We start from the raw sequence: 13285 nt of genomic DNA, 5'->3' as shown, positions 1-13285 counted from the left end.
GGAGAATCTCAGAATTGCTTGTATTTAGTTGCAAACAGTTACCATCCATCCATTCTGCAATGGCCAACATACCCCTTTGAATATTAGCCATATCTGACACAGTATTCTTAGAGACAGAGAGCATGATGAATCACCTCCTTCGTCAGAAGAACACGAGAGTCCACCCTCCACCTTTCACCTCCGAACCCAAGCACATATTCTGTGGTGTCCCCCGGTCTCTTCACCCCAAAGCTCTTCAGTGCATATATGACCCACTGGCCAACATAGTCAGAATGGTCTGAGCATAATATCCTGCCCAGATGACCCCCAACTTATCCTCTTACTCACCGAACAGCCTACCACCACCAAGACCGACTTCCACAGATGCATGACAAGTGTCAACTGTATAAAGAACAAATGCCTGAAGCTGAAGAATGACAAGATGCAGGTAATGATCTTCAGCAACCCATGGAACAACTCCTGCTGGCCATCAGACCTACAACCCACCTCCTTCTCCCTTTTACTTGCACACATTCCCTGCATGTATTGAGGCAGAAGTGGGGGACACTCCTTCTCCTACATGACAGCAAGGACCTGGAACAGCCTCCCAGGCTGTTCTGGACCATCACCTCTCTTTCAGAATTCTGAAGATCTCTAGAGAACTGGCTGTTCGAATGAGCTGTCTGGAACCTGAAAGTGCCTGGATACCATATATGGTGATTAACTGCACTTTGTTAATCCTAATTCATTGATTGTGTAGATCCCTCAATCTTTTCCCAAAGAAACTAAGTGTTCAAATAAAAACATATTAAAAATGAGTAGAAAAAAGGCAATTTTTAACACCGTTTTCACTTGTAACTTCTTGTCACAATGGCTGATCTTCAAAAACAATATGTTTGGGTTTGCTAAAACCATCTTCCAAATTCTTAAACGGTATATACAGTGCTTCCGCAATACATTCACAGAGGTTGTTGTAATCAAACTCACCTGATAAGGTCGTCTCCATCAAGGTTCCAGGCACAACTTTTGTACGTTCTTCTTCACCATTACCCAGTTACCAGGACTGAGGTCATGGCACTGTTCCTGTTGTGTTGCAGTTGTAACTTCTCCAACCTTCTGAGACACAAAACGAACCACATCAGCCAAACCTTTGCAATAGTCAAATATTAGATCATCTGTGATATTTACTAAAGCATTTGAAGGCACAGCTGGCTGTCACATCACCCTTCCCATGATGATTTCATATGGCGATAATCCTGTTCTCCTTTTTGGAGTACTTTGCAGACTCATTCACACCAATGGCAATGAATCAGGCCATCTCAAAGACATAAAAGCACATATTTTTTGCCAATTTTGACTGTATTGTGCCATTCATCTGCTCCACCAGTTCAGAATTCTCTGGATGGTAACTGCATTGGATTTTCTGCTCAAGGTGTAATACAGCACATAACATCTTTATGACCATATAGTTAAAATTAATTCCTCTATGTGACTCAAGAGAAGTCAGTAAGCGAAACCTTGGAATCAATTCTCTTAACAAAAGTTCAGCTACTGTGAGGCTGTAATTTCTTATTGATGGATATGATTCCACTCATCTTAAAAGATAAAAATAATCACCAAAACATACTTCAACCTATTGCAAACAGGCAACTCAAGGAAAACCATTTGCATTCGATTGAGGGGACCCAATGATCTTCCTACATGACTCATTGTAACAACTGTTTTCTTCCCAGCATTTTGTTGTTGACACGCTACACACCTATTACACAGATTCTCAGCCATCAACCTAAATCTTGGATTGAAAAAAGACTATTTGAATGAATATAGTATTGCATTACACCCTATGTTTGCAGGACCATGATAATGTCTATCCATAGGTGGTAGTAAACTATCAGGTAGCACAGGTCTTCAATCAGTTAAAACCCAAATATCATCCTCCTCTCTTTTGGTACACCTAGCTCTAATACAACCTTGTTCTGTGTCTGATACTTCCTCCTGCAACCTCTTGACTTCCTCCCAGGTATTATTAGCTGTTAACAGTAAGTTGCAATTTATGGCATTTGAAGTTTCATTAATGAAATCCACATTAAATGTATGTTTGTTTACTGCACAATGATTGGCTATTTTGTCAGCATCATGATTGCCAACGGTCATGTATTCAGTGCGTTGCCTGTGGGCTATGCACTTCACTACAGCATTTTGGGTAGGCAGTTGAAATGACTGCAAACGGTTTGTCAGACGTTATACGTTTTGTATTGGCGAACCAGAGGAAGTCATAAACCCACAAAGTCATGTACGACGCCAGATCAGTACTGACTGTGAAAATTGTCACTCTCAATTGGTCTGAGATGCTACAAGCCATTATCAAGGCAACCAACTCGGCTACTTGCACGGAAAACATACCTTTCAACCATGATGCTTCCACTACTCCAGCAACAGTACAAACAGCATATGCTGCTCTCAAATTTCCTTCATAAACTCTCAAACAGTAGCTATCGACAAACAACACATGATCTGCTTTGGGCAATGGTACATCTTGTATGTCAAGTCTGGGTTTGGTGCATAATTCAGTCACACCCAAGCCATCACGCTCAACTTCATCAGTTTTAATTTCATTTCCAGGCAGTGGAAGCACGGTGTCAGGATTGAGTATAATTCACAATTCAGCGAAGACATCGCCGACTTCATCAGCCCACACGCCCTCCTCTCCGCCGACTACATCCTCCTCGGCGACCTCAACTTCCACCTGGAGAACAACGACGACCGCAACACCACCACCCTGCTGGAAAACCTCGCAAACCTGGGACTCAAGCAGCTGGTGACCACCCCCACCCACCCCGCCGGACACACACTCGACGCCGTCTTCTCATCCAGCAAAGACATCGCCTTTAGCCACGCCACAGGACTCCACTGGACGGACCACAGCTGCGTCCACTTACCTTCAGAAGAACGACGATCCACCACCACCAGCAATAGGTTGCCCGAAGAAGCTGGAACAAGATCACAGCCGACCAGCTCGCCGCTTCCCTGAGTCCGCACCCTCCCGCCAGCTCAGCGAACCCCAGCCAGGCCGCCGACAACCTCACGAAGTGGATCAGCAACTGCGCGGACGAACTCGCCCCTCTGAGGACCCCGCCCAGCAGACCCGGCAGCAAGAAAGCCCCATGGTTCACCGACGAACTCAAGAGCTCCAAGAAGAACTGCCGAGCCCTCGAAAGTCTGGAGAAGGGAACCAACACCGGACAACAGGACCACCCTCAAGCTTGCCACCCGGAAGCACCACCAACTGATCCGCGCCACCAAGAAAACTGCCTTCAGGGACCGGCTGGACAACCACGCACACAACTGCAAGGAACTCTTCAACATCGTGAAAGAGCTCTCCAACCCCAACGCCGGAAACAACGACATCACCCCATCGCAAGACCTCTGCAACTCCCTCGCCTCCTACTTCCAGAACAAGATCGCGGACATACACAACAGCTTCAGCATTCAACCATCGCACACAACGACCGCAGCAACGCCGCCCACCACCACCCTCCGCGCCTGGACTCCGATCAGCACCGATGACACCATCCGCATGATGAACTCCATCCATTCCGGATCTCCAACCGACCCATGCCCTCACCACGTCTTCAACAAGGCCGACACCGTCATCGCACCCCACCTGCGAGACATCATCAACACCTCCTTCGACACCGCCACCTTCCCGGAGAGCTGGAAGCACGCCGAACTCAGCGCTCTACTAAAGAAACCAACAGCGGACCCCACCGAACTCAAGAATTACCGCCCCATCTCGCTCCTCCCGTTTCCAGCCAAAGTCATCGAGAAGACCGTCAACAAACAGCCGGCCGCCTTCCTCGAGACGAATGGATCCCTCGACCCCTCACAGTCTGGCTTCCGAGCCAACCACAGCACCGAGACCGCCCTCATCGCTGCCACCGATGACATCCGAGCCCTGATGGACAACGGAGAAACAGCGGCCCTCATCCTCCTAGACCTCTCCGCGGCATTCGACACTGTCTGCCACCGCACCCTAGTGCAGCGCCTCAGCAACGTCGGAATTCAGGAGAAGGCACTGGAATGGATCATCTCCTTCCTCGACGGAAGAACACAGAGAGTCCGTCTACCACTGTACAAGTCAGAGGCCACCGAAGTCATCTGCGGTGTCCCTCAAGGATCCTCGCTGAGCCCCACCCTCTTCAACGTCTACATGAGCCCCCTCGCGCCCATCGCACGCCAACACAACCTGAACATCATCTCCTACGCCGATGACACCCAGCTGATCCTCTCCCTGACCAACGACCCCGCCGCTGCCAGAGCCAACCTTCACGAAGGGATGAAAGATGTAGCCGAATGGATGACGACCAGCCGCCTGAAACTGAACTCAGACAAGACGGAAGTCCTCATCCTGGGCTCCTCGCCCTCCGCCTGGGACGACTCCTGGTGGCCCCCCGCCCTGGGCACCGCACCCACACCGACAGACCACGCACGCAACCTGGGCTTCATCCTGGACTCCTCCCTCTCCATGACCAGACAAGTCAACGCCGTCTCCTCGTCATGCTTCAACATCCTGCGCATGCTACGGAAGATATTCCGGTGGATCCCCATCGAGACCAGGAAGACGGTCACCCAGGCCCTCGTAACCAGCCGACTGGACTACGGCAACGCCCTCTACGCCGGAACCACCGCCAAGCTCCAGAAGAGACTCCAGCGGATCCAGAATGCCTCAGCCAGACTCATCCTCGACATCCCCCAACGCAGCCACTTCTCCGGACACCTGAGAGACCTGCATTGGCTCCCCGTCAACAAAAGGATCACCTTCCGTCTCCTCACCCACGCACACAAAGCCCTACACGATCAAGGCCCGAGCTACCTCAACAACCGCATCAACTTCTACGCTCCCAAATGCCACCTCCGATCAGCCAGCCACGCCCTCGCCGCCGTCCCCCGCATCCGAAGAACGACAACAGGAGGAAGGTCCTTCTCCCACCTGGCCGCCAAGACCTGGAACTCCCTCCCGACCGACCTGCGCCTGACCCAAGACCACCTCTCCTTCAGGAAGAAGCTCAAGACCTGGCTGTTCGAGCAGTAGCAGCACCCCCCCCCCCCCCCCCCAGCGCCTTGAGACCCTCCGGGTAGGTAGTGCGCTCTATAAATGTCCTTGATTGATTGATATAATGCACCTTTTAAGGGTAACATTCTCTGTGCGCAAAAGATTCTGGTCATATTTAGTCAAACTGCTATTGGTGAGGTACTGCATTGAAGTACGTGTAAGCAACACCACAAATGAATGGGGCACAAACACAGTCAACGGGTGTCCCATGGCAATACTCTAACACTGTTCAAGACTCACACAAGTAGAAGCAACCGCTTTCCGACAGCCAGGCAATGTGGCAGCAACAGGGTCAAGTGTGGCTGAAAAATAAGCCACTTGTCTGCGGGTATTGCCATGGATTTGAGTCAATACAGACAGTGTGTAGCCTTTTTGTTTGCTGCAAAACAAACAAAACATTTGTTGTACTCCGACAGTCCCAGAGCCGGAGCACTGCAGAGGTTCTCTCGTAGCTCTGTGAAGGCGCTCATACAACTGTCATCCCAAGGCACTGGATCAGACACGTCTTTGTGTGTCAACCTCTGGAGAGGTTTTTCTGTCAAAGAAAAGTTAGGAGTCCATTATCTGCAATAGCCCACCATTCGTAGGAACATGAGAACTTCTGTTTGGGTATATCTCAGACTCTTGTTAAGAATCATAGAGATTCTTTTCTGCAACACTTTCCTTGCTCCTTTCTCAATGTGGTGTCCTAGATACAGGACTTCTTGTTTGCAGAATTGCAACTTAGTCAGGGATACTTTATGTCCATTCTCAGCTACTTAGGTCAGTAGCCCAATAGTGTCAGTCTTACAAACCTCTTTGTATTTGACGCCACCTATAGGTTGTCAATATACTGCATTAAAACTGAGTGGTGTGGCATCACTAGAGATTCTCAGTTCTTTTTAAGTATCTGATTGAAAATTGAGGGACTTTACATATACCCTTGTGGGACTTGGCACCATGCCAAGACATGACTGCCGAAACAGAGAGTAAAAAGAAGTTAACTATTCTCATGCCAAGGTATTGAAAAGGAGGCTTGGCACAAGTCAATGACAGAGAACCACTTTGTCTCACATGGAATCTGAACTAAAATCACAACTAGATTTGGTACCACAGGAAAAAAAGGACATTGATACTAATGATGTTCTAAGGTCCCTTACTATCCTATATTTGCCATGGGGTTTCTGTAAACCCATGATGGTTGAGCTACATTGACTTTCCTTTATTTTCTTCAATAAGCATTGTTCAATAATTGAGTCAATCACAGGAGTAATCTCAGCAATAGTGTTTGGTGTCAAATTATAATGTAGAATTCCTGGAAACTCAGCAATCGGCTTCACTGTCATTTGGCCTATTCTACACCTTTAATAAGTCCGAGATCTTTTGCTATGAATTCCCATACCTTTGAAAGAACAGTGTCTCGTAATTTAATAGGCAAGTCATTCTTGTTCAGCAATGGGCACATTTCAATATCTGATCTCTGTTGGGAAAACTGGAAGACAACATCTTCATCATTTGTGTGAAATTCAATTCAATCTGGGGCACAATAAATGGAGCCGACTTCAGAAGTAGACTAAAGGGCGGTTTTTTTGAGTAGCTCTACCTCACGCAAGAGCCTGGATACCCATTGGGCGATTAGGGTGCTCTACAAATCTCTGTTTGATTGATTGAACAATTTAGTTACACAGTAGATCTCATCCCAACAAATTCACTGCATTTGAATCACACACTACAAATCGGTGTCGATACTCAAATGACCGTATTTGTACTGGGACTGCTTTTGAATCAGGGGTGGACAAATGTTTGTAGCTCTTGCAACTTGGATTCTTTCTCTAGAGAAGGTTAGGTTGGGAGGGGACCTCTGCTGTTCTTACAGTATGTTGGGTAGTACCAGTGTCAACAAGGAATGAGACAGGAGTCCCATTTACCTCTCCATCCACATAGGGACCACTCTTGTCTACCTCTAAGGCTGCACCAAGCATGCCTGATTTTCAAAAGAATTATTATTTACATTATAAACTGGATTTGTATTAAATCTCTGAACTGAAGCATTTGGGTGTGCAATGGGGCTTGTGGAATATTAGGATTTTGATTTCTTGGTTTTTGTGTCTGTTAATTCTGAACCATGTAATTTCCTTGAGATTGCACATGTCCTCCATTCTGAGCCTGATTTTCATTACCCACGTTATTATTTTTGCAGGATTAAATTGGCCTTCGCGTTTCCAATGCCCGAACTTGCCATACACACGACAAGGGTTCATCTTTTTGTATGTGTCAAAATCTATTCTCAGACTAACTGGAACACCTTGACATCTACCCTGTGACTTGAAATTCTGCTGCTGAAACTCTTTTTTTTAAAACTTTTTTTATTGAGCGTAAAAGCCATAGCAGACATGTTAACCAAGGTACACAAAGCAGACAAATTAACAAACTCTCCAATCTCATATTATAAATAGACAATCAGTAGAACAAATTACATAGTCCATTTGTACATGATGAATATGATACACAAGATATACAGAAAATGAAAGATAAAGCCTATAGAATATTGAGTCTCATATTTAAAATGTACACTAATAAAAAAGCGCAAATTCACAATTCATATCCCATTTTACATGGTGTGCAATATCAACATTCTAAATAGCAGCTCAGTAATAACATGTGGCCCTTACCTTGATGACCTATATGATTACAGTCTTTCCTTTGAGAAGTGGTACTTTATAATTAGTTTGATTGTACATCCTAAGCTCCCTCCTGGGGTCAGACCTCCTTTTAACTGTTATAGTACCATTCAGAGGTTCACAACCGCTGATGTTAAGTTTTTGCAAAAGACCACATACATAAATTACATAATATCATCTGAATGCGTAGTTGCAGCATAGCCCTCCCATGTCATCCCAAATCTCCGCACTGCCCCAATCCTTGTAGCGTAGGCCTCTTCAAATTTGTTGGTTCTCTCCAGCTTAAGTAGCCATTGAGCCAGTGTAGGGGTTTTCTGAGATCTCCAATTCTGTAATATTAAAGATCTGCCTACTGCTATGGCTTGGGAAACAAAGGATTGTCTATATGCAGAAAGCTGGACAACTACATAGGAGAAACCAAATAACGCCAACGATGTACATGGAAGGATATCTATTACCAGCCATTTACTAATAAACCTAAACACCTCCTCCAAAAAGTATTGTAGTCTCGGACAAGTAAAAAATATATGTGTCCAATCCCCTGCCAAATTACTGGTAAAGCATTCATTTAGTGTCGTAGGAAGCCATTTATGGAGTTTCAATCAATCAATCAATCAGAGTACTTGTAAAGCGCGCTACTTGCCTGTGAGGGTCCCAAGGCGCTGAAGGGAGGGGGGGGTGCTGCTACTGCTCGAAGAGCCAGGTCTTGAGGAGTCTTCTGAAGGCGAGTAGGTCTTAGGTCTGCCGTATGTGGGTAGGGAGGGTGTTCCAGGTCTTGGCGGCAGGGTAGGAGAAGGATCTGCCACCGGAGGTCGTTCTTTGGATGCGGGGTACAGGGACAAGGGCGAGGCAGGCGGGGCGGAGCTGGCGGGTGGGGTTGTGGAAGCTGAGTCTGCAGTTCAGGTAGGCTGGTCCGGCGTTGTGGAGTGCTTTATGTGCGTGGGTGAGGAGCTTGAAGGTGATCCTCTTGTTGACGGGGAGCCAGTGTAGGTCTCCCAGGTGGGGGGTGATTTGGCTGTGGCGGGGGACGTTGATGATCAGTCAGGCGGAGGCGTTTTGGATGCATTGTAGTTGACGTAGGTGTTTGTCTGGGATTCCTGCATAGAGTGCGTTGCCGTAGTCCAGTCTGCTGCTGACGAGGGCTTGTGTCACCGTTCTTCTTGCTTCGGTTGGGATCCACTTGTAGATCCTGCGGAGGGTGTTGCAGCAGGAGGAAGAGACGGCGTTGACCTGCTGAGACATAGAGAGGGAGGAGTCGAGGATGAATCCTAGATTGCGTGCATGGTCGGTGGGTGTTGGTGCTGTTCCCAGTGTGGTCGGCCACCAGGAGTCGTCCCAGGCTGAGGGGGTGCATCCGAGCATGAGGACCTCCGTCTTGTCCTTGTTCAGCTTCAGACGGCTGCTCCTCATCTAGTCGGCGACGGCCTTCATTCCCTTGTGGAGGTTGGTTTTGGCGGTGTGTGGGTCCTTGGTGAGGGAGAGGATGAGCTGGGTGTCGGCTTAGGAGATGATGTTGAGGTCGTAATGGCGGGCCACTTGTGCGAGGGGAGCCATGTAAATGTTGAACAGCGTCAGGCTGAGGGATGAGCCCTGGAGGACATCGCAGATGATGTCGGTGGCTTCGGATCGGAAGGGTGCCGGAGAGGAAGGACGTGTTCCAGTCAAGAGCCTTCTCTTGGATTCCGGCTTCTAGGAGGCATGTCTTTAGAGTGCGATGGCAGACCGTGTCGAAGGCGACTGATAGGTCCAGGAGGATGAGGGCTGATGTTTCGCCGTTGTCTAGTTGGCGCCGGAAGTCGTCTCTGGCGGCGATGAGGCCTGTCTCGGTGTTTGAAGGGAGTGTAGTAGGCCACCCATCTAGAAAGGAAGGACATTCTTTGAAAATTGGCTGCCCTCAACGCCCTGTGGCCAAGCTCACATACTCCTAGCCATTCCTGGCGATTGAACCAGCAGTTGGTTTCCTGAGCAATTTTTGGGAGCATTATTTCAATTAGGTTCTTATTCGTCTCCTGGCATAATAACCTAAGCCAATTGCCAATACCGGTAAGATTGACCTCAATGGCTGTTTTTAAAACTATTCTAACTCTCTCATTGATTCCTCTATAGTTGGTCAGGAGAAAGCATGTAATCTGCCTGAAACTTAGCCAAAGATCGTGGCTCTGAGATTCAAATTTTCTTGCAAAAGCCTCCCATGTCATCAGATTAGCCCCATTGTAAAAGTCACCCAGCTTAAAAATACCTTGCATAGTATAGGGCAGAACCCCCTTTTGCGAGAGATTAAGGCCCCATACCTCACAGTCGTAAAAAGAGGAATATGAATGGCATGATGGAATATTATAGTTTTTATTAAGCCGCTGCATGCGGCTTAAGAATGTATTCACAACGTTGTATCTTGTCTTTTTCGGTAACTTTGCAGTGCGCAGGAATGCTGGTAGCTTAATTGCACTCTCATTAACATAAGATCAAGTAGAAAATTATCACAATTCGAAACAGGGGCCAATAGCTGAGTTGTTAAGCTAAGTAACGCAGATTGATAATAAGTAACTAAATGGGGTAAAACATCAATGGCTTGGGGGAAAAAAGGAAACAGACTAGGATTTGTGAATTCTTAAAAAACTCAGATGCGCATCTTATAATGCTCCAAGAGACTCATCTGGATGCAGATGTCTGCAGTTCACTTTTTAAGAAATTAAGGTGGGTACAGGAAATAATCTGCTCCAGGCAGTCTGGAACAACAAGGGGGGTCTCCATGATAATTCGCGCAAATTGCGGGATAAGTCTGAAAAAATATGAGACAGACCAAACGGGAAGATGGTTGGTAGCAGCAATACATATTCAAAATATCCCATATACACTTGCTGTTTACTATGGTCCAAATGATGATAACCCCGGACCGCTTCTCAAGTTAGCGACAGCATTAATAGGGTCAACTGGCCCGGTAATTCTGGGAGGTGATTTCAACTTAGTTTTCGACCAGAAGTTAGATAGAACCTCCAAAGCTAAGTATCACGCTCCCACAAAATCACTCGCTACTTTAGGCGGTATAATGAAAGATTTCAGCCTTCTAGACGTATGGAGGAAAAAATACAGATCTTTACGGGGATTCACTTTCTACAGTAAGAAATATAAGAACTATTCTAGGATTGACCATTTTTTAGTCGATCAGCAGCTCCTCACAGACATTAATCATCTGTCCTTCATACCTGTAGGGATGTCAGACCATGCAGTATTGGAAATGGTAATTGTATTGAACTTGAGTCCTTTAAAAACAAGATGGACCTTGGAAAGGTCACTTCTATTAGACGACCAGGTAAAAAGTGACGTTAAAGAAAAGATCACAGAATTGTTTATACTAAATTCAGGCACCTCTACCCCCCAGATAGTGTGGGATGCCTATAAGGCTTTTTTGAGAGGGGTCTTAAGTTCCTTAATGGCTCATAAAAGAAAGGCTATAAAAGTCAAGAGAAGGGAAGACCTGGCGGCGATAACTAGAAAAGATTTTGAGCTACAAAACGCAATTTTAGCTAATTCCGAGAGGGCTCACCTGTTAGAGAAGGAACTCGATGAGCTACAACTTCAGCTTAAAATCTGTGACGAGAAAATTCTTAAAGAAAAATGGGAGACCAGCAGATTAAAGAACTTTGAATATGGCGAAAAATGCGGAGCCCTCCTAGCTTGGAAATCTAGAGAAGAAAGAACGAGGAACAGCATTAAAGCCTTAATACAAAGAGAGACAGGAGATCTGATCGAGGTAGACGCCGAGATCAGAGATGAAGCAAGGAGCTTTATGAGAAGCCTCTATACGGAAGATAAAGACCCTAAGCTGGATGAGATAGAAACCTGGTTGCTCCTGAAAAATCTTCCTCAAATTTCAGAACTGGATAAAAAATACCTAGAAAGTGAGATAACAGAAGGAGAAATATTAAACCAACTAAAGAAAATGAAGCGGGGGAAAGCCGCAGGCTCAGATGGGCTGCCGGTCGAGATTTATATGGATTGCATAGATCAGTTATTACCCACACTTAGCATACTTTTTAATCTCTTACTAACTCGCGGCGACTGTATTCCCCCTTCATGGGCTCAAGCCACAATAACGCTCATAGTAAAACCTAATAAAGACCCCAAGAAAATAGTCGTACAGACCAATTTCCCTTTTAAATACCGATATGAAACTATACTCCGGGGTCCTAGCAACTAGACTTGCGAAGATAATAGAATCTATAATTCACATCGATCAAAGAGGTTTCATTCCAGGGAGACAGCTAAACGAATTAACATTCCAAGCGATAGGGGCCATAGATTATGCTAATGATAAAAATCTCCCGCTAGCCTTGGTTGCGATAGATGCGGCCAAGGCCTTTGATCAGGTTAACTGGAAGTATCTATGGGCTACAATGACGGCATTTGGGTTCCCCCTAACATTCATCAAGGGTGTCAAATCATTGTATCATAATCCAATGGCAAATGTTTTGGTAAATGGAGTATTATCCTATTGGTTCGACATATCTCGAGGTACTAGACAGGGTTGTCCCTTATCCCCTCTTTTGTTTGATATTTATATGGAGCCTTTTGTTTGTGGCATTAGAGATGACATTTTAATTCAACCTTTTAAGCTGGGTAATATGACATTAAAAACTGCCCTGTATGCGGATGACCTCCTCCTATATACTTCTAACCATTCTGTAGCTATACCCAGGCTATTTCACTTATCAGAAGAATTTGGAAAATTATCAGGCTATCAAATTAACAAGGAGAAGACAGAGATAATGGGGTGGAATAACAACATCCCCATACAGGGTGTGAAACATAAAATGCGATACTTGGGAATTTATTTAACCCAAGATGTAAAGAACATACCACTAATCAGCTGGCAGACAGTAGTTAAAGACATTAATAAAACATTAATGAGATGGGGTAATCTGCCACTAAATATCTATGGTCGGGTCAATCTTATCAAAATGACTATTCTTCCCAAATTGACCTTCCTGTACAACTCCATCCCTTTATCATTTTCCTCGAAAGATATCACTAATCTTCAGGGTAAGATTGGTTCATTTATATGGGCCTGTAAATCTTCTAGGATAGCCTGGAAAAAATTGAGGAGGGGTCTAAAAATTGGAGGTTTAGCCCTCCCAGATTTATTATCCTATTGTCATGCTTTCCACTTCAAAAACTTTAGGCTACTTGCAAATACGTTAGACGCATCTTCACAGGGCCGCTTGTTCCAGGCTTTACTTTATGATTTACCCTATGGCCATGACTATTTTTTATTTAAGTTCGGCGACCATAATTTTTAAAAAAAAGTTCGCCTTAAGATACTTCAGACCGCACTTAAAAACTGGGGGTTCATTCGGAAGGTTTTCAACATCCCTTATTATCAAACGCACACTCCAATATGGGATTCCCCGGGAACGCCTCAATGTCTTCAGGATCAGCTTTCACAACCTTTGAGAATAGCTGGATTACAGAAGTGGGGAGACTTATGGGTAGACTCGGGCCTAATGGACTGGAACTCCCTAACACAACTTACAAA

The sequence above is a fragment of the Lissotriton helveticus genome, chromosome 2_1 (genome assembly GCF_964261635.1).
Source record: "Lissotriton helveticus chromosome 2_1, aLisHel1.1, whole genome shotgun sequence".
NCBI classification, from domain to species: Eukaryota; Metazoa; Chordata; class Amphibia; order Caudata; family Salamandridae; genus Lissotriton; species Lissotriton helveticus.
Note: the sequence above shows the minus strand (reverse complement) of the source record.